Source organism: Peromyscus maniculatus, chromosome 2, assembly GCF_049852395.1.
Source record: "Peromyscus maniculatus bairdii isolate BWxNUB_F1_BW_parent chromosome 2, HU_Pman_BW_mat_3.1, whole genome shotgun sequence".
Lineage (NCBI taxonomy): Eukaryota > Metazoa > Chordata > Mammalia > Rodentia > Cricetidae > Peromyscus > Peromyscus maniculatus.
Genome location: NC_134853.1, coordinates 93,133,782 through 93,147,528, shown reverse-complemented (window position 1 = coordinate 93,147,528; position 13,747 = coordinate 93,133,782).

Here is a 13,747-nt window from a genome sequence, read left to right as displayed (position 1 = left end):
CCCTGCCTTGCTGAAGCAGAAGATTGCAGGGAACAGGGCCATTTCCACTTTTTCATCATGTCTTAATTATCTGGTGGAGCCATCAGTGTGTGATATGTGGCATTCCTTCCCTGTGGGACATCTTCTACAGCATGGTATTACAAGAAAAAGAGTTCTGGACCTGAACCAGTGATATGCCATTTACTGGCTGCAAATTTTCGACAAGCTACTTAACCTCTGAGCTGTGTTCTTTAGCACAACATGAAGAGTAAAGCCTACATATTGTGAAGTGGATGGCATATGGCAAGGGCATATTTATTAAATACCAACTTCCTATTTCCTTTCCGTACCTGGAAGTGGTATTAGACTTTTCAAATTAGCCCAGTCCTTCACTCTCTATGTGTCTTCATTTTCTCTTTTGCCACTTTTATCAATTTCCACTCTCCCAGTAAGAGCTATTTTTCTTCATGAATCTATCAAGGAAAGTGGGAATATCTGGTAACTGATGCCAATGAAACCATCATATCTTGTGAATTTATTGCTATTTAATAAATTACGACGTTATGGAAAGACACAAACATGTTCTTCTATATTTCTGACATAGTGCACCACACCCATGGCAGTGACCACAGCAACTCTGCCTTACAGTGGCTGATGGTTGCATTAAATCCACAGGACTGAGCTTACACAACTCCTAAAGTCTTACTCCCAGTTTGTAGCTCTGCCACCTACGTTTGACTTCATAACACTCATTTCCATTTCCAAGCCTGCAGGCATCATCTCATTTTTGTAAGTTTTGTCATGACCCCAGATGGACATATTTGTGTCTTTCCTATAGTATAAGAATTCATTAAAGAACAATAAATTCACAAACCATCATGATTTCATTCAAGTTTACCAAATAGATATTCCTTGATAGATCTTTTTAATAAAGTTCCTAGGGAAAAAAACAAAAACAAAAAGATGGCACACATACATCAAACTTTCTACAAGTTTGATTGACTGAGTGGAACTTCAGTGACGGTGAGAGCAGGAACGACAAAGATCCACAGCCATGCTGTTAGGCCATTTGAGTCCCGCAGTAGCCACTTATTGCCCACCTCTGTGTGCTCCCTAATATCTTTATGATTCTTAGGTAAACCCTTTTGTAATGTTGCAACAGATGCCTAGCTTCCAACAACTCCGAAGCTAAGAATATCATCACGTGACATCTGAAGTCTTCAGCAGAGATTTTTTGGCTTTGCTGTAACCCTCCTAACTGCTATTCCCACCACTGTATGTCCAGTTTTTAAATGCAATTTTACTGAATGTTGCACTCATTGTTAGTCTTGTGTGTTTGATAGGTTCTTTGGCCTGATTTTATGATATTGTTTTAAAACAGCCAAGAGCTCATATATTCCCTCTATTTCAATGAGGATATATGCAGAATCTTTTTACTTTCATGGATAAGTTATTTATCAATCTGTGACTCATTGAGAGCCTGCACAGGTGGTGGTCTCTATGTCCATTTGCTCTAAAAATTAGAGCCAACTTCTTCTTTTCAAAGTGGAGTCACAAAGGGCAAAGCACAGTATGAAAGCCAGTTTCACACAACTTAAAGCAGGGCAGTAATTAGAGAAGAATGCAACATCATCTCCATAGTAACAATGTTTTAGAGGTGTTACTCACCACTGTTGCCAGGAAATTATAACCTATATCACAAGATGTACCCCACATTGTAAAGTCTCCCTTACCCATCTATATATTATAGCCTTTTTGGTCTAGCACCCTCAGAATCCAATTCTGGAATATTATTATCTTACTCCTTAGAAGTTCAGTCCTTTTGCAAACTGGAAGATCTGAGTTTCACAATCACTTAGGGGGTAAGGACAAGACACATTCTTGTTTACTATCTGACTTACTTGAGGCCTTACATGTAATCTTAACAGGGTAGTGACGACTTCTCTTTCAAAGAGGAGTGGGCCAGATCTGCTGGCCTAGTGGATTTAGAGAAACTGGGGATGTATGGTTCACAAATTTAGGAAGATAATGCCATTTCAAGTACTGCTGCCCCTCTCTTTCCTCCTTAGAGCTCTAGGCTGCCACATGAAGTTTATATCAGCCCCAGATTCTCTCATGTACTGACACTGTCACTTTTATTTCTCTTCCTCATTTTCAGCTGCTTCTTCTGTCTTAGAAACAAGAATCATTTTTAAAAGTTTCCAAAAAGTCTTCTGACACAGTTTACTTTAAATCATTAAGAAGTCTGATATGGGCATTTTCTTTCCCCAAATCAATAGTATTCAGCAAGAGCCACTCAATGTCACAGCCTCTGTAGTCTCGCATGTCTCTTGAAATATTGAGAAATTGCATTTTCTCTCTGAATCCCAGCTGGGGCACCTTAGTTGCACCATCACCCCAGAGCTATCAACATCCCACAAGCCCTACCACTAGTCACCCTCTGGCAATCAGAGCCAGAAACTGATTCTCAGGTTTACTTCTGATGCAGACATATGTTGAGTTCCTGCAAGGAAGACCCTGTGATGTATATTATTCTTCAAATTATTCAACAGAGGAGGGCTAAGCTTCCATGGAGAAAGGGATCAAAGAAGCCTGGAATTATAGCTGTGTATAAATGAAGGTGATCTCAACTAAAGACTGGATTTACTGAAATGATGGTGTGTGTTTGGAGGAGAATAGCAGTGTAGCCTTCTTTTGAGATGAAGGAACAGTCCTTTTTTCTTGATATCAAAAGTTATTATGTTGTTTGGGTCATGTTTAGGCAGCCATGTTATTAAGATGCCATGGATGCAGCTTCTGACATTTATTGAAGACATTCTTAGACAAGTACCTGCTCCTCATACAATCTTTCTGCCCCCTCCTCTGTCACAATCCCTAACTTTAGGTGCAGACAATGTATTGTAGTTGTATATGTATCAGTTGGAACTGGGCTCCACAACTCTGCACTTTGACTACTTGTGGTTTTCTGTAATGGCTTCTCAATTTTTGTTTGTTTGTTTATTAGGAAGAAGAAGGAAGAGGAGGAGAAGTAGTTTCCTTGATGAAGGATGAAGATGACACATATCTCCAGTTATAAGGAGAAATATGTAGAATGTAGTTACGGGTTGGGTAATGCTGGTTCGTTAAAGTGGTTGTTTTAGATTCTTGAGGTGGTTTAATTAAGAGTGGTCCCCATAATAAGCTCATCTATTTGAATGCTTTTATTCACCAGGGAATGGCACCATTTGAAAAGAACGGAAAGACTAGAAGGTATGGTCTTATGGGAGTAGGTATGACCTTGTAGGAGGAAGTGTGTCACTAGGGATGTGTCTTTAGGTCTTGTGGTTTCAAAAGCCCAAGCCAGGCCCAGTCTCACTCTCTCTAGGCCTGCAGATGTGTATGTAGCTAAGCTGCTGCTCCAGTGCCATGTGTGCTGTCATGCTCCCTGCCATGATGATAATGGACTAAATCTCTGAAACTGTAAATAAACCCCAAATTACATGCTTTCTTTTATGAGTTGCCTTGATCATGGTGTCTCTTCACTGAAATAGAGCACTGCCTAAGACAGTTCTTCTCCAAGATACATGACTTTATTACCTTCAGGTAGTTGGCTATACTTCCAGAACTAGGTACAATTTTTCTCTTGTTGTACATCTTAAGTCCAATTAGGGAGCAAAGTGGAGATGTGTGTACATGCAGAGTTTGGAGGGAATAAATAGAGAGAAGAAATGATGCAATGACCATATAATTTTAAAAACATTAAAAAGCTAGTAGCTAAAGTTTGTTAGGTGACCAAGTTCTCATTTGGCCAAGGAGAAGGGTAGATAAAGGATAACTGTGAGTTAGTGTTAGTAGCCAACACTGAGGCCAGCTGGGAATAATGACACTATCAGAAGGGAAAGGTCTGCTTAGATGTTAATGCTGTCATACATCTGACTATAAATAAGTCCTGAGACTGCAGTTCAAACCAATATTTGTGTGATGCTAATGCATTATTGAAAGAGCAACCATGGAGTGTAAGAAATGGATACCTTTGTTCATGTTTTCCTAGATTTTCATTATTGTCCACATGCATTTTTTTCTTTCCCACTTCCTTCCTCTCCTTCCATTTCCTAATTATCCTCTTTGTAATTATCCTCATTCTACATATGGTCCACCAATCAGTTTACAGGTTTATTTTGTTTGTTTGTTTGTTTACAGAAACAACTAAGTGCTCTGCTTTTCTAGCCACACATTTAGTTTCCCACAGTTGGCTTTAAGATTATGTTTACACTAATAAACAGTTCTTTTTAAATATTTCCATCTTAGGAACTCATTGAAGAATCAGGCACCAGCTTCAGCTTTTTGTGAAAAGACCCAGAATCTCAAAGAGACTAAGAGTGCAAGCCCAACCAGTCTTTTCATTCCAATGTAACACCAGAATATCATATATTATAATATATAACACATTTATATTATAAATATGTTAACATATATAACATATATGTTATATTTTTCATATATTCACTATAATATATGAATAGCATATATAATAATATTAACTAAATGACTTATCATTGGGAAATACATAGGAAAAAGTTTAGAAATTTATTTACAGTTAATTAGGAAGGAAGCAGTAAAATGTGGACTGGATTCTAGATTGTGAACCTCAAATTTTCATATGCTTCTATTAGTTTAAATTTAGGTCTTTAACCCTTGAAAATGCTGTCTAAAATAGAACTATTTACCACCATATCATACTAATATATAAACATCAGATGCTGAGATCACAATGGAGTAGACAATTAACATGAGGAAATTAAACTTGTAAAACAAACTAAGGACTCATATTAGAAATGGAGTATGAGTAAAAAAAATATTTAATTAAAAAAAAAGAAATGGAGAATAAATTCCAGAGCAGACTGACAGATTTCCATCTGGAATGTCCCCATCTACCTTGGAGAAAATTTTCCATTACCACAACATTATCTTCTCTATCATAGAACTATTGGGTTGTTTTTGTTGGCTTGTTTGTTGTTGCTTTTGTTTTGTTTATTGAGATACACTTTTACTCACTAGTTCAGTCTGTCCTCAAACTCCTAATCCTTCCACTTTAGCCTCTCCTGACTGTACCATCATGCCTGGAACTCCACAGATAAGTTTTAATAAACTTTTGATACCTGCTACAGATTGGACAAAATGATTTTTGTGGGTGGGAAAGTGATTTGGTGGAAATGAATTAATTTACCCTTTGCACCAGAGTTAGGGGTCATGTTTATTAAGTATTCTGCAAACAGCAACCTGGAAATAACACCAGGACCACCACAGGGTAAGACAGTGAGGTCTCTTTTTGGGAAAAGCACTTGTGCTCCAGTGTGAGTCACTTTGCGTGAAATTTGTTGGATGTAGTTTCTGCTGTGTGGATGAAGTAGTCATATAGGTTGGGGTCAAGTTCTGGGAGGTGATCTTGAGCCACTCTGTAATGTCTCCCAAGCAAATAAAGCCAGTCCTGGCTGATCAAAGTTTGATCCTGAACAGAGACTTGGGTGCCAGTGTCTCGAGCTACAGTTCTGTGGTGTCAGGTTCTAGAACTTGGTGTTGTCAGTATGGCTGCAGATAAGGTTTTCTAGTTTGGGATTCTGAAAAAATAATGTGACAATTCCTAACTGAAATGTGTTGCAGTTTTCTGGGTCTTATTAACACCTACCCCCAACACACAACTTTCTCCTTCCAGAATAACTTGAGAACTTAAGTGGGTCTTCTTCCTTGTGAAACTGTTTCAAGCTGAGTAAGGGTGACATAATGACTCTACTGATACTTTGTTACTCTGGTAGGGGTTCTGTTGGATTCCCTGAAAGGGAACCATACTTAGGAGTAGTTTTGGAAGAAGGTCCACAGTTATACATTGTTCAAGAGGATTAAGAGAAATGTGTTTCTGACGGTCAGGTTGAAAGCCTTGCTGAAATACCATCTGGAGATTGAGCCATTGGGTTAAAATGCAGAGATCAAATAACCAGCATGCACAGTTGGCTTTCTATGGTCCCAGAAATGTAAAAAAAACAGAACAATTATGACCTGTATGGCATGTAGTTCCTGGTTATAAAATACTTGTCTCTCCTAAGTTGCTGGCACAGTTGATGATATTTGGGAAATTTTACTTTTCCAGATTTCTAAACAAAAATGCACCATTCTTCACTTCCCATGTGAAAGTACTTGGGAAATCTGGGGTTGGCCATGTTAAAGTACAACTCATACATATGAATTTAACTTTTCCTGTATCACTGAAAGTTTGGCAGATGGCTATTTAATTAATCAGTTATAGGGCTAGCCTTTGGAAAGAGAAGAAACTGGGGAGAGATTGCCCATTAGAAAAGAAAGCAGGAAGGTATGAGCCTGTTGTGTTATAGAAGTGGAGGTTGGGTTTTTGGGAGTCCCCATGAGGCAGGAGACAATCCTGGTAGAAGACACATTTAGACATATCCATTGACATGTGCCAGTTGTCCTGAGGTGTCCTGGAAGTCCTTTTACACTGGCCCTGAGTGGGTACCTGTGTAAGTTTTGGGAGCTCCAGGTGCTGAGGTGAACTGCGTAATGTTGAGGGTCGGAAGAAATTTGTTATATAATACTACTGTTATTTGACTTTTTCCTTATATGTCCCTACTGGGTATTTAAGACTGTGTAGGTGGCAAAGAAAAAGAAAAGTTTTTTGTTATGGTCATTTGAGATTCCTCAATAACTACTTTGAAGGATTTAGCAGGACTCTCATGGCTCCTTTGGTTTTGCTGTTGTTGTTCTTTTCTATTTTTCCTGCTAATTGTGTTATCTGTGGAGACGGCCTATACTGACCTTGGTGCTTCCTTCCCTTAGATGTTATTTTATCTGCCATGATCTTCCTCTATGCAGAAAGTACACTGGCTAGAATATAATCTACAGGGTCCTCAAGATGATACATGACTTATTGGAGTTGCATGACTCTTTCAAAAGTATCTTATCATCACCTGTGACCTGGCTTATATGGGAACAAGGACCAAATACTGGCTGTGTTATTAGTCTTTTTAATTTCTTTGGCTTTGGCCTTCAAGAGTAGCTGTTTGAACAGCTGAAATATCAGCTAATCTAGTCTTGAAGAATGGATAATACTTTTAGAATTATCTTTTAAAACACTTAGAAAAAGCTTGAAAAACAGATATTTTTAGCCAAATCCATATTTTGTTGGGATTCAGCTCTTAAGTACTGGCATGTGTAGCTCAAAGAATAAGTCATTATTGTGATAAACAACACAACTGTTTTTTTTTTTTAGGACCTAAATCTTATGAATGTAGCCAAGAACTGGTCAACATTTTAAGAAAGTTTTACAGCTTCAGAGAATCATCACAATTTTACAACAGTTCATTCATTTAATCTTAGAAAATTTAATAATCTTTAATTGTGACCAATTATTAAATTCATTCCATCTTTAACTTCTATAAACCTTCTTATAATGTTTTGACCTTTACATTTTGTGCTAATCTCTTTCTATTTCTATTAGAGGAAATAGTTTACTTTAGAACAAAAATAATTTCCCATACAATATTCTTAACTGGAAGCACATTCTTTTTATCAGTAATGTGTTTCCATGTCTATAATTTTCATACCCTTTCTTGTACTTGTTTGGTTTTTTTCTTTTTACAGTTGTTTTTAAAGTACTTTGGAATGCATATCTTAATTGAGAGAAGTCAATAAACTGAAGGTCAAAAGTCAAAAGTGAAGTTTTTATGCAGATGCATATAAAGAGGTAAGATAGTCAATATCATAGAAAGCAATCAGGTTAGGAGTTAGAGTGAGGGTCCAGTTATATGGTAAGGAGAAACTGTGGTATTTTAAGAGAAGGAACGTTTTATTTTTAGGGTCTGAGAATCAAACTTATCTGACTTCTTTATAATTCTTCATAATACTGAAGCTGGATAGAGGGGCATGTTTCATATTGAGACAATGTTTTGTGACCCTAAATTCCTATTGTAGTGTCTCTTCAAAGAAAGGAGTCCTAAACATTTAGATGTGACTCTCAAAAGTTTATCAGCTCTTGAAGCATCTCCTGATAGGCTATCTGAAAGGGAAGCTATATGCAACTTCCAAGAAATATGTCATGCTTTTTGAAAGTTTTTTAGGAATGGGGTGTCTTGAAGTGACTTGAGATACAGCTTTTGAAGGGGGAATCCTTTCCCTCAAAAGGATGTCCAAGGAGCATCTTCAAGAAACTCAAGATAAAAATTTTGAAGTGGGCATTATTCCTCTAAAATGGACTTCCTGGCCAGAATTAGTAATTAAGGAAGGGAAATCTGCCAGAAACTCCAAATACAAATTTCAAAGCCAGTCATTTAAAAAGAAATTTTTAATTTTTTTTGAGATTTTAATATAATTACATGTTTTCTCCCCCCTTTCTTCCCCTCAAACCCACCTATAAAACCTTCCTTCTCTATTTCAAATCTGTGCCCTTTTCTTTCATTAATTGTTGCTACATCTAGGGATGCGATATCAACAAAAGACCTGGTACTAATGCCTGTTATTATAGTAAAAAGAATCACCAATCTGATGCTACAAATCCTTAGACAGATGCCATTAATGTGGTCTGTTTCATGAGTGCTAGACAGAAGAGAAGAGAAAAAGAGTGTAGTGAAAAGATGGAAATCTGTAAAAAGGTGCACTCTGGGAGTTGTTTAAGGTACACCAGTCCAATATGGGAGCAAGAACCCCTTCTTGTAACACCAGGAATGTTCAGCCAGAAGTCTTCAGACATTAGTAAGCTCATTTGGTAGTGACTTGGAGGACCCCAAGTCAAGAACTGGAGCAGAGTCCACATGACACATTTGAGACAGTTTTGTCTGAATCAGCCTTGAGGGATCAAGCACACACATGACAACTGCAAAAGGCCCTTATAGGACTCCTAAGTCTTGCTACACTAGGAGAGCTATACAGAAGCCTCCATAGATCCAATCACACACGTGTAGTATGGCTGTGAAGATCCCAGTCAAAGCAACATGGAAGAGGTGAGCGTGCTGCTCCCTGGACACTCCATGGGTATGTCTGTAGGGAGACTCTGTATTGAGTTAAATGAGTTAAGAAGACCTATTTTAAATGTGAGCAACGCCATTACACGGGCTGAATAAATGAAAGGGAGAAAGAGCAGAGTGCCTCATGGCTCTCTGCTTCCTGACTTCAGACACAAAATGTCTCAAAGCTCCTGTAGCCAGGAGTTCCCCAGCACAATGAACTATCCCCCGGATTCATAACCCCAAACAAGCCATTCTTCTCTTAAATCGCCTTTGCCCGGCATCCTGTCACAGCAATGAGAAAAGTAAATAATGTGTGACTGCAGACCAAGGGCAACAAACTGGACAGGAACAAGAATACCACCTTAGCTTACAACAAGGGGCTATGAGGGCCTCTAGTTCACAGAAGTACTTATTATATTAGACCGAGCTTTGCTGTATGTGATACCATGGCTGAAATTACTGCCAGGTGAATAAGATCAGGCTAGAATGGTTGATGTGAAGTTCTGAGAGGTTATTGTGAGCCACTGCATGTGAAGTTCAATATGTAATATGTTATATGAATAGGGGCTGTAAAAATAAGAGCAATCCTGAATATGCAAGATCTGGTCGTGAACAGAGGTTTGAAGTACAAAACCAGGTGCTATAGCTTTGCGGTGTTGTGGTATTAGAGTCCCAGGCTAATAGCTTGGCTGGAAAGCAGACCTTTTCTGTCCAGGATTTCAGGAACAAGGTTGTGAAAATCCCTGATAAAGACTTTTCTTTATCAGGTTCTTGTTTTCTTGCTGTTCCTCAGCAATGACTTGTTTAGTATCACCATTTGCTATTTTAAAACTATGGGTCTTTCATGGTTTATAGGCAGCTAAGAAAAGAGTTATTCAGTAGCATGCAGAGCATTTTTTATTTATCAAAATGATTCCATTGAAAATACCACAATTACTTCTTATGGTTATATCAGTTATATAAAAGCGTCTCATTTCTCATTATATGACAGCTTTATATACACATGACAGTATAGTGGACTCTGGGCTCATACTCATCCTATTATTGCTTTTCCTTATCCCCCTTTTGCCTCTCCATTTCTTTTCCCTTACATAGCAGACCCTTCGTACGTTTTATATTCATTTCCCTAGAGCTTGCACAAGTGCTACATGTATTAACTTATAGCCTCTATCACTACTACCAGTGCCATGCTTCTTAGCACTCACTGAAGGCCTACATGTACCAGAAAGCATACATGAGCTTCATATCCATTATCTCCTTAAACAGACTAATGAGGCTAACATATTTATTGAATCCATTTTACAGATGACAAAACAGATCCAAAGAACATTAGAGTAGTTTTTTCTAAAGTCAGACAACTCACTTTCAATGGCACATGGATTTGAACTAATGCTGGGCTACATGAGAATTTATTGTTATGAATTCATTGGCACATGATTGTTAGTTATATTGGAAGGGGAACCACTTTCAAAGGACAAGTAAGTACCCTAAGCTCAGTTTGAAAATATATCATTTTAATTCAATAGATTCAAGAGAATGCTTACAGGCTAGCTAGTAAGAAATCACAGAGAAAGATAAGACATTTCTAGGATAGAAGGATAAGTTCTTATAAACACATGAGTAAAATCTCAAGATTAGACTAGGGTTAGACAAAATGGATTGTCCTTGATTGTCTTATTACAATATGGTATACATAATTTCTCATAATTTTATTGAGAAATGTTTACATAAATGAAGTAAATGTTTTTGACAATATAGTAACTAGTGGTTTCTGCTATCTTCTTGGAGAGAGATCTTAGAAGTGTGACAGGTGTTTCTGCTCTGAGTGGATAATGCTATGGATGCAAATTATCTTCGTAAATGTACACACTCCAGAATTTTGCGAGTATGGTAGAATTAGAGAATCTAATTCTAATCTCTCTGTAATTTGCATAAATGAATATACACTTATGCTGCCTTAATTCCTGTGCTTGATGCCATTGCTACTTTTAGGACCAAAGACCTACAGGAACAGGATGTGCAAGTCAACACTGCAGCTTTGGCATCAACAATATTATTACTGACACAACACACAGCTATTCCCTGACTTACTATGGAATTACAGCCTGCTACATTCAGCAGGAGCTGGATGCATCTATCTTACCGAATACTACACTGTCTTTTTAGTGTTGGTTGTTCCCACCTGTGACTGCACAGCTGGGTGATGCAGGTTGCCATGACATTATCCTGATTTTCAGTATAGGAAGAGATCAAGATTAAAACTCTTTAGTGGACTTTCCATTGAATGAATACTTCCTTTGCAATTTTACCAGGGTCAAGAATCATGTCTAACCATCATAAGTTAGGAACCAACTATATCAGTTCTCCAAACTGCTTTTATTAGGGACAGAGAGTGATGCCATGGCTTAGATATAAAACATATCCTACAGTTTCATGTATTGGAACACATGCCCCCGCCTCCCTGCCGGTGGAGCTGATTTAGGAAGTTGTAAAAACTTTGGGAGGAGGGGGCCTCACTTGAGTGAAAGTAATGCCATGTTAAGGATACAGGGCTTTGCATTAGAAATGAAAGGATAGGCAAACACAAATGTTTTCTATAGATGAGTGCTATGCTGAGATGAATGGGCTCTGGAGAAGTGATAGAAACTAAAGAGACAGGTCAGTTCTGGGTTTATTGCAATAATCCAAGTCAGAGAGACTATAGTGAGATAAAGCAGGGACCATTCTCTGAGGTTCTATTAGTAATAAAGAGAGATGGAGATTTGACTGGAGGTGAAGAAGGATAAAAAAGTCAAAGTCTGCTGATTTTAGCTTCACACACACACACATCACCTTTGGGCAGAAACAGAAGAAATGGATAAGATTGCCTTTGGTTAAATATTTGTAAGCTTTATGTAGTCCCCCAGGTTATGGACCAATCCATTTTTAGTAAGTTACCATGTCCATAAATGGTATTAAGAAACACAACCAACAAGTGACAAAACACATGTATCTATTATCCTTTACAATCTTTCCTGAGATGGATATTCTGGGATGCAACATGAAGGTATATACTTCAAAAAGACAAAAATATATCTGGGTGGCCCACACAAGACCTAATAATGAAAAGACATAATGGTGTCTAAGGCACCACCTCCATTTGCTGGACTTTCAAGCTGACTTTCTTACAGACTGTGGTAGGTTATTAGTGTAGACAGTGACATATCATTTTGTAGGGCTCAGAGAGAGCTACATCCATCTGCTTAGAAAAGCAAATAAATCTCAGTTCAGAATAGAGGCTAAAAGGATCTACCAGGTGCACGGAGACAAGTGCCCTTTCTGTATGGGTCACTGAAGCTGGCCTTAGGAGGTTGTCTGCATTGCTTCACACACTTCCTGCCGTCAGGGAGACAGCAAGCTCTGGGGGACTTATTATAGACTATTTCCCCATTTCACTGTCTACAGTCTAGCTTGAACAGAAAAAATGGAAAGGCTAGAAAAGAATAAAAAATAAGCAAGAGAAGGGAGTCTCTGTTTCTGAGCACTCTCATAAAACAAAGCATAAATCTTTAACCTCCTGACTTTTCAGCCTATGCAATTCTTGGTGCAGGAGGATAAATTGGGCCTCATCTGCAGGCTCCAGATGTGTCACTGTTTTTAACAGAAGCTCCGTTGATTTCCTAGGCATCAAAATGTTTCTTTGATTTGGAAATAAAATTTCTACTCGGCTGTTCCATCTCTTTCTTGCTGCCCTTTGGTATAGTCCTTTGGCACATTGCAGGAATTACCAGAGAAGCCAGGTGAGCAGTCCTTGGAAGCAGACCTCTCTGAACACGGCAAAGGTTCAAGGTTATACAGATGCAACTCAGGACAGCACAGGTAGAAGCCATGTGTTAACTCTTCTTATTTGAAAAAAACAAAAACAACAACAACAACAAAAAAAACTTGTTTATTAAATATGTAGAGATAGAAACATGCTTTTCTTTTCCTATTTTTGTTTTGTTTTAGCAAGCTAACAATGTGATTGTGGTTGTTTGAATGAGAATGGCCCCTAGGCACATAGGTTTAAATGCTTTGGTCCCCAATTAGTGGAGTTGTGTGCCAGGAATTAGAAGGTGTGGCCTTTTTAGAAGACCTGTGACACAGCGGGTGAGCTTTGAAGTTTCCAAAGCCCAGGGTAGGCCCAGCCCCCTTCCTTCTCTCTCCCTCTCCCTCATATATGCATGCTTATGCATACGTGTGCATGCATGTGTGCGTGTGTGTGTGTGTGTGTGTGTGTGTGTGTGTGTGTGTGTGTGTGTGTGTACTCATATATCCCTGCTGCCTGTGGATTAAGATGTAAGCTCTCAGTTACTGTTAAAACTGTGTCTGCTTTCTACCATGGCAATCATGGACTAACCCTCTAAAACTGTAAGCAAGTCCTCCATTTAAATACATTCTTTTTTAGGAATTGTCTTTGTCACAGTATCATTCCTCTTAGTCTTGGTCATTGCTCTTTACGGCAATAGAACAGTAATGAGATAGTTACCAAATATTTTAATTTTCTCTATATTCTGGAAATTTTCTTTTACTTTGTATGGCATCTGGGAAAGAAGAAAGTGAATTAGTTGACAGCATCAAAGGACAATATTATAATAATTGTATTGAAGGATGTTAAGTAGCTTTAAGTTTTATTTAAGAATCAGCAACATTTTACTACACAAAGTAGAAAGGGCTTCTGGTGGACTAGGCAGATATTAGTTTCATACATAGAGAAGTCAGAAAAAGCACGAATCAATGAGAATGGAGGGGGTGCTCAT